Below are 8,555 nucleotides of genomic sequence, written 5' to 3'. Positions count from 1 at the left end.
TCATCTCCAAAGGAGAAGAGAACACATTCTCAGTGAGCCACCAAAGGGTTTGGCTTCCACTCACTGAGGGCAAGCATTGCAGTGCAGGCAAAGCATCCATGATCTTTGTCGCAGCAAATCAGAGTCTGCAATTATTCAAAGTAATTGTAGGTACACGAGAGAAATCAACTCCAGACTGACTTATTAGTTGATCTGGATGACTATGAAATGTCCCCCATTCCTGAGGTAGCAAACATCTTCAGAGTGACTGTTGGAGCAGGGGACCTTTCATGTACTCCCGTTTATTATACAGTGCATAGAGACTGGTAAGTGTTGGTCCTGCCAGGCTGCCACATGCTATTCCTTGAAGACCACCTGTACATTTATAGGACATTCTCGTCATGGTTCCTGCTGCTACTGTGTTAAGGTCATCTTCTCTTCTGCACCCCATGTTTTCTCAATGATATCACGAAAACCACTATAGAGCAAAGCCGGGGAACCTAGAGTATTAGCCTCAAGCACCCCTTGCCTAGTCAACGTATTCAAAATCTGTACATTTCTTGGCTTGGACCAGGCCAAAGCTCTGGGTTTTCTTCAATTCTAAACGAAGACCGTTCATTGTCCCGAATGCAGCCCCTGTCATGCAACGTCTTCCAATGGTAAAGAAAGCTAGTTCACATCTGCGTCGGGTTTTATTAGCTCCAGTTGGCAAAATAAATCCATCTGTATCCTGAATGAGATAGCGTGGATTCACATTTAAATAAGGAGACAGGGGGTTCACACCAGTCAGCAGGAAGCTAGCCAAATCATTGTTCAAGTAACCAGCTCCTCCCGCTCCGAAGAAGCCTGCTAACCCGCAGGTGGATTTGTTACCACTTTCTCCACCACCCTCCACAAGGTCGCAGCAAACCGCCGTGGGCTTCCCACCGCCACCTCAGGCCAGGGTCGTGTGCTTGGCTGTGGCTCCTGACAGCAACAGCAGGGAGACCCGCGTCACTACTGCTACCTTCCCAACCTGACTTTATGGCATATCTCTTCGTTCTTTGTTCACATCCAGTGAGAGCTTCTAGAACTTTCTAAGGAAAGCGGCACTGCCTTATAGGCTCTTGGTACTGTTTGCACCAAGTGTTTAAAGACAAGTATAAACTATGGAAAAAGCCAAACTATTTATCAACAAGTATGGATATAATATTAACTTTGTTTTAAAGTTTACATGTTTGCATGGGTTACTCTTGAAAGGATTAGATGATAGCCTGGAGAATAGAAAGGAAAAAAAAATGGATATCTTAGCAGAAAAACTTGTCTATGTGCTCTTAAATCTGTTGACGTGCTACTGACTAGTTGAGCCACTAACTAGTTGTTCTTTACCATAGTGTGTTACATGAAAGAGATAGAGGATCTCTGAGAAAAGAGAGACGGATGTGGATGGCGAACATTTTGTTCTGTACTTTCTCCATGTACAATTTCTCCTATTCTTCACGTTCATTTTCAAATTCCACCTGGTACTTTAAAGAAGGAATGTAAAGACTAGGAGAAAGGGCCAAAAATAAAGAACAAAGTTTTCAGTTTGAAGGACACCATGAGCCATTTGGTGGTTAACGCTCAACTTGACTGGATCTAGAATCTCGCAGGGAGCAGGCCTCTGGGTATATATGTGAGTGTGTTTCCAGAGAGGAAGTTCCATCCTGAGTGTGGCTGTCATCATCCCATGGGCTAGAATCTTAGTCTGAGTCCAAAGAAGCAAAAGGGGAAACAACAACATATTGCTGTTTCTTGTTCTTTGCTCCCGAGGCTTTCCAGGCAGGAGCAAGCATCCTTAAGGTCCTGGGACCACAGTGGATATGTTTGTGTGCCTCTATGCTTTCTATGATGATGGGCTGTACACTCAAACCCTGAGGCAAAGCATGCGCTTTCTTTTTCAAATCATTAAGTATTTGGTCACACCATTAAGAAGGACTAATTAATACAAGCCCAGTTAAAAAGAAAAGGAGGTCTCAGAGTTCAGATTAAATTCAGAAAATCTCACATCCGTGTCATAACACTACTTATTATACAAACTATATTAAAATTCTCTGCCCTCTATTCTTTTGTTTATCCAAGATCCTATGCAAGATCTCTGTTGGTCACCTTACCATTACACTACAAATTAAATGAAAATTAAGTTTTGTATTTTGGCCCATAGTTTCCAACTGGTCAGTCTGTGATAAACTGGTCCAATTATTTTGGGCCTGTGGTCAGGTAACCTGTCATGCAGAAACACAAGGTAGAACAAAACCAGATATATCATATGGAATGACAGAAAGAGGAAGAGAGCAGGTCATGCCATGGCTAACACTGCAGGGTCTTTTTCAAAGCCACAGTTTAATAACTGGAGTCTAAACCCCTTCTCATAAAGATTTGCTCGTTCCCCAGACACCACCATAGCACTATGTGCTGTACAATAAGCACACGGGCCTTGGACATTTATCCAAATATTGATATTCTACCAGTAGCTTCTAAAGTCTCATGTGCATATCAAAATGCAAGGTGGATCTACTCTGTTTCCAAGAGTCCCTGGAGTCTTAGTCGTAGCCTCGTTCAGTAGTTAAGTCCAAAGTCTCAGCTTGTACCATATGTGAACTTGGCACTGTGAGGCCAGATAAGAAATCAAAAGCACAAGTTATCCAGGATACAATCGGCTTTTGGGAAAACATTTCCTATTGAAAAGGGAGGCATTGTACCAAAGAAGTCTGAAATCAAGCAGTGGGAATGTTACTCTCTAGAGCTATGCCTGGCCTTCAGAAAAGGTTGTGGCAAGATGCTGGCATTAAAAAAAAGGCTTATCAATCCTGTCCCTAGACTTTGTGATCGGGGGCTTCTTGCAGGGACACTGACCCTGCTACACTTCTATCACACTGGCTTTGCTATGAAATCTTGATGGAAATCTATAACCTGAAGTGTTTTTTGCAAATTTTTACAAATTTTTCATTTGTTTTGCTGTAGTGATTTGCACTTCTTGCTTCTGTAACGTCAAGGATTCTTAGATTGATTTTTTTTCATTTTTCAAATTAAAATTGGCATATTTATTGTATAAAATTACGGCTTTCATCATGAGATTTTCACAAATATATAGCATAGGCTTTGTTCCTATTTAGTCTCAATTACCATCCCTTGCCTCCCCTCCAGCCTTTTTCTATTTTTCTTTTTCCTTCTAAGGCTGGCTTAAGATGGTGCTATCTAGCTCTGTCCACTTTCCTGCAAATAGCATAACTTTGGGGCTAAGCATCCTGGGGCACACTTTTAATCCTCGTTCTCAGGCAGATGGATCTCTTGAATTTCAGGCCAGACTGGTCTACATAAAGAATTCCATGCCAGCCAGAGTTATATAGTAAGATCTTATTCCACAAATTAAACAAAAAAAAATCCATTGTGCGTATTAATCACAATTCCTTCATTGTTTTTTTATCTGTTGATAGACATGTAGGTTAATCCCATTACCTGGCTTTTATGAATGGTGTCCTAATAAATATCGATGTATCATCTCTCTTCTATGTGGATTTCGATTCTTTAAGGTATGCACCCAGGAGTGCTTTAATTGGATCAAATGTTAGTTCAGCTTTTAGCTTTCTGAGGGAACACTATATGTATTTCCATAGTGATATCATGATATTATAATCTGATCATCATTCCACAAGAGTTTTTTTTTCCTTGCATCCTGGCTAGCACATTTCTGTTTTCTTGATAACCATTCTGACTGGGGTGAATAATAATTTCAATGCCTGGCTGGTCCTTGCGTGTCCTTGGTAACTAAGGGTGATGAGCATTTTTTCATGTATATATTGGCCATCCACATCGTCTTTTTTTTTTAAATTTAGAGAATACTTTATTAGTTTTTGTAATCAAACCCACGTAGATAAGACCTTACATATTTAATACAGTGTGTTACCCCTGTACAAATGGAAAAAACTTAAGTTCAACATTTCTAGACCAATATGGCTGTTAATTTCTGTACAGTGCCAACTCAACACAGTAAACGGGGATACTTTTTTCCAAAGTTGACAGCACAGCTAAAGTTTCAAAAAATTCAAATTATATATCTGTATATATATATATATATATATATATATTTATATAAAAAGACCAATAATAGCAGTGTGTTATGCATCAACAGCAGCAACAGCTTTTCCAGGTTCTGCAGTCATCTGAACAAAACTGTAGAGACATCCAGCACACTCCATTAAAAAAAAAAAAGTAAAAAAACAAAACCCGAGAAAACAGCACAGTTCTGTTACTCTTGTGGTACCTGGCACCATTTTTTTTTAAATTAGCTTCTCAATCATCATCTGGAAAGAAAACATTCTGAGCAACATCATTAAAAACAGCTCTGATAAAGCACGGTCACTACTACGTATCATAAAGCAGGTACAAGCTATTTTACATCCACAGAGGTATGATACAGTACTGTCCTACATCTATAATACTAGAGGATACAATTTAAAAGGCATTATTTGAGACTTGATTCTACTTTTCCAGCAGAGGGCCCAAAGGATGGTGTGACACAGCTTTGTAAAGAAACATACTCTAGACAGGATTTCCTTTCTCTAGTGGCACAGTTCTAAGGATTCATTCTCTCCATGAATGTCAGCTAAAACCGTTATTTAAAAAATGAAATATCCCTAAAACAAAACCGTATAACCACCGGATTCACATGAAGATGACCTAGTGGAGACAAGCTGGACCTCACCTTACCAACAAGCTATCAAATCTGTTATGTTTAAACAGTGAGACCTCCAAGGAAGGAGATGCCAAGTAGTGCTTCAAAGCTTCGGACCACAATCAAACACAGCATCCTTTTCAAAAGAAGCAGAAGCTCATCTGAATATGCTCAAGGATGCTGACATCAACATTTAATCATCTCCTCACTCATCCAGGAAGAAGGGGAGATCAGTTACTACTGTACTTTATTGTGTTCAACCAAATCACCATGTTACAAAAATAGCAAGCTGCCATAATAAAAAATAAGGTTCCTCTATCCAGCACCAGATAGCATCATTTTACTTTCAAGCCTAGAAATTGCACACTTGTATATAAACCAACCAAAGATGAGGATTGAGAGTTCATCTTGGTGGATTTTTCCTTTGATGAATATGAAGTGTCCTTCCTTATCTTTTTTGATGACTTTTAATTGAAAATTGATTTTATTTGATATTAGAATGGCTACTCCAGCTTGCTTCTTCTGACCATTTGCTTGGAAAGTTGTTTTCCAGCCTTTCACTCTGAGGTAGTGTCTGTCTTTGTCTCTGAGGTGTGTTTCCTGTAGGCAGCAGAATGCAGGGTCCTCGTTGCGTATCCAGTTTGTTAATCTATGTCTTTTTATTGGGGAGTTGAGGCCATTGATGTTGAGAGATATTAAGGAATAGTGATTATTGCTTCCTGTTATATTCATATTTGGATGTGAGGTTATGTTTGTGTGCTTTTCTTCTCTTTGTTTTGTTGCCAAGACGATTAGTTTCTTGCTTCTTCTAGGGTATAGCTTGCCTCCTTATGTTGGGCTTTACCCTTTATTATCCTTTGTAGTGCTGGATTTGTAGAAAGATATTGTGTAAATTTGGTTTTGTCATGGAATATCTTGGTTTCTCCATCTATGTTAATTGAGAGTTTTGCAGGATACAGTAACCTGGGCTGGCATTTGTGTTCTCTTAGGGTCTGTATGACATCTGTCCAGGATCTTCTGGCCTTCATAGTTTCTGGCGAGAAGTCTGGTGTGATTCTGATAGGTCTGCCTTTATATGTTACTTGACCTTTTTCCCTTACTGCTTTTAATATTCTTTCTTTATTTTGTGAGTTTGGTGTTTTGACTATTATGTGACAGGAGGTGTTTCTTTTCTGGTCCAATCTATTTGGAGTTCTGTAGGCTTCTTGTATGCCTATCGGTATCTCTTTTTTTAGGTTAGGGAAGTTTTCTTCTATGATTTTGTTGAAGATATTTACTGGTCCTTTGAGCTGGGAGTCTTCACTCTCTTCTATACCTATTATCCTTAGGTTTGATCTTCTCATTGAGTCCTGGATTTCCTGTATGTTTTGGACCAGTAGCTTTTTCTGCTTTACATTATCTTTGACAGTTGAGTCAATGATTTCTATGGAATCTTCTGCTCCCGAGATTCTCTCTTCCATCTCTTGTATTTTGTTGGTGAAGCTTGTATCTACAGCTCCTTGTCTCTTCTTTTGATTTTCTATGTCCAGGGTTGTTTCCATGTGTTCTTTCTTGATTGCTTCTATTTCCATTTTTAATTCCTTCAACTGTTTGATTATGTTTTCCTGGAATTCTTTCAGGGATTTTTGTGTCTCCTCTCTATGGGTTTCTACTTGTTTATTTATGTTTTCCTGGAATTCTTTCAGGCATTTTTGCGATTCCTCTCTGTAGGCTTCTACTTGTTCTCTAAGGGAGTTCTCCACGTCTTTCTTGAAGTCCTCCAGCATCATGATCAAATATGATTTTGAAACTAGATCTTGCTTTTCTGGTGTGTTTGGATATTCCATGTTTATTTTGGTGGGAGAATTGGGCTCCGATGATGCCATGTAGTCTTGGTTTCTGTTGCTTGGGTTCCTGCGCTTGCCTCTCGCCATCAGATTATCTCTAGTGTTACTTTGTTCTGCTACTTCTGACAGTGGCTAGATTGTCCTATAAGCCTGTGTGTCAGGAGTGCTGTAGACCTGTTTTCCTGTTTTCTTTCAGCCAGTTATGGGGACAGAGTGTTCTGCTTTCGGGCGTGTAGTTTTTCCTCTCTACAGGTCTTCAGCTGTTCCTGTGGGCCTGTGTCTTGAGTTCACCAGGCAGGTTTCTTGCAGGGGAAAAGTTGGTCCTACCTGTGGTTCCAAGGCTCAAGTTTGCTCGTGGGGTACTGCCTAAGTGCTCTCCGTGGCGGCAGCAACCCGGAAGATCTGTGCCGCTCTTTCTGGGAGCCTCCGTGCACCAGGGTTCCAGATGGCGTTTGGTGTTTTCCTCTGGCGTCTGGATGTGCGCAGAGTGCAGTCTCTTCTGGTTTCCCAGGCGTGTCTGCCTCACTGAAGGTTTAGCTCTCCCTCCCACTGGATTTGGGTGCAGAGAACTGTTTATCAGGTCTTTTTCCTTCAGGTTCCGGCGGTGTCTCAGGCGCAGGGGTCCTGCCGCTCCTGGGCCCTCCCCTACGGGAACCCAGAGGCCTTATACAGTTGCCTCTTGGGCCAGGGATGTGGGCAGGGGCGGGCAGTGTTGGTGGTCTCCTCCGCTCTGCAGCCTCAGGAGTGCCCACCTGATCAGGTGGTGAGGTCTCTCCACATCGTCTTTAAAGGGCTGTCTGTTGGCCTTCGTCTGTGTTCTTAATTATTAGATAATTTGGGTTTTTCTTTGATTTTTGTTGTTGTCTTTTGGTGTTTCGTTTTGAAACTCTACAGATTCTAAGTACACTTCATGTTGGAAACACACTGGGTAAAGACATACTCCCAGTTTTTAAAAGATAGCTTTATTTTTTTTTAATTGTGTGTATGTGTGAATGTGCTCACAATTATTTAGATCCTCTTCATTTAATTGTGCTAAGTCAGAAGTATCTAGGAATTTGTCCATTTATTACAAGTTTCTTTAACATGTTTCAAATATAAGCTTTGAAGTCATTCCCTATCACTATTATGGGTTTTATTAATTATCTGTTATAATATCACCCTTTTCCCCAGCTTTATTAATTTGGATCTGCTATGTTTTTATGTCAGTTAGTTTTGCTAAGGGTTTGTGCTAGCTAGCTTTCCTGTCAATTTAACACAGGTTAGAATCATTTGAAAACAGTTGAGAAAATGCTCCTACCATTGGTTTGTGAGCAAATGTGGGGCATTTCTCAACTAATTATTGGTGTGGCTGGGCCTGTCCCATAGGGGAGAGAGCCATCTCTGGATCGGTAGTCCTGTCTGTAGAAGAAAGCAGGATGAGTAAGCCATGAGAAACAAACCAGCAGGAAACACTCCTCCATTTGCCTCTGCATCATCTTCTGCCCTCAAGTTCTTGCCCTGACTTCCCTCAGTGATGGAGTACAACCTGAGAGTTATAGGCAGAAATAAATCCTTCCTCCTCAAATTGCTTTTGTCCATGATATTTTATCACAGAAACACTAAGACAGGGTATCTTTTCAAAGCGTCAACTCTTTGTTTCATTTATTCTTTGTATTGTTCTGTTAGTTGGCGTTTAATGAGTCACCACACTGATTTCTATTACTTCTTTGTACCTATTAATTTTCAGTTAGGTTTTTCTTACAATATTTAATTCTGTAGGGTGCATCATTAGATCATTTATTTGTGATATTGGATTTTCTAAATCCCAAAACTCATAGATATAAACCTTCTTTCAGAATTGATTAAACTGTGTTCTAAAGATCCTTGCAAGTTTTTTTATTTTGATTTTTGATTCTAAGTATTAAAATTGGCACTTGATTTATTCAATGACATACTGACCATTGAAGAATGAATATTTTAATCTATTTGTGTTGTTTCTCTTGCTATTCCTTTTTTGCATCTGATTAAAATACAAGAGATTATTTGAATTCTTTTATTTCTTAAGACTTTATAGTCCC

General features: G+C 39.9%; 1 pseudogene; it reads right to left on the bottom strand.

Moving 5' to 3' along the window:
* Nucleotides 1–238: 238 nt before the first annotated feature.
* The window catches only part of Timm23-ps7 (translocase of inner mitochondrial membrane 23, pseudogene 7), a 76,923-nt pseudogene continuing 68,606 nt past the window's right edge, over nt 239–8,555 (bottom strand).

The sequence above is a fragment of the Rattus norvegicus genome, chromosome 13 (assembly GCF_036323735.1).
Source record: "Rattus norvegicus strain BN/NHsdMcwi chromosome 13, GRCr8, whole genome shotgun sequence".
Lineage (NCBI taxonomy): Eukaryota > Metazoa > Chordata > Mammalia > Rodentia > Muridae > Rattus > Rattus norvegicus.
Note: the sequence above shows the minus strand (reverse complement) of the source record. Positions and strands in the feature narration are given on the sequence as shown.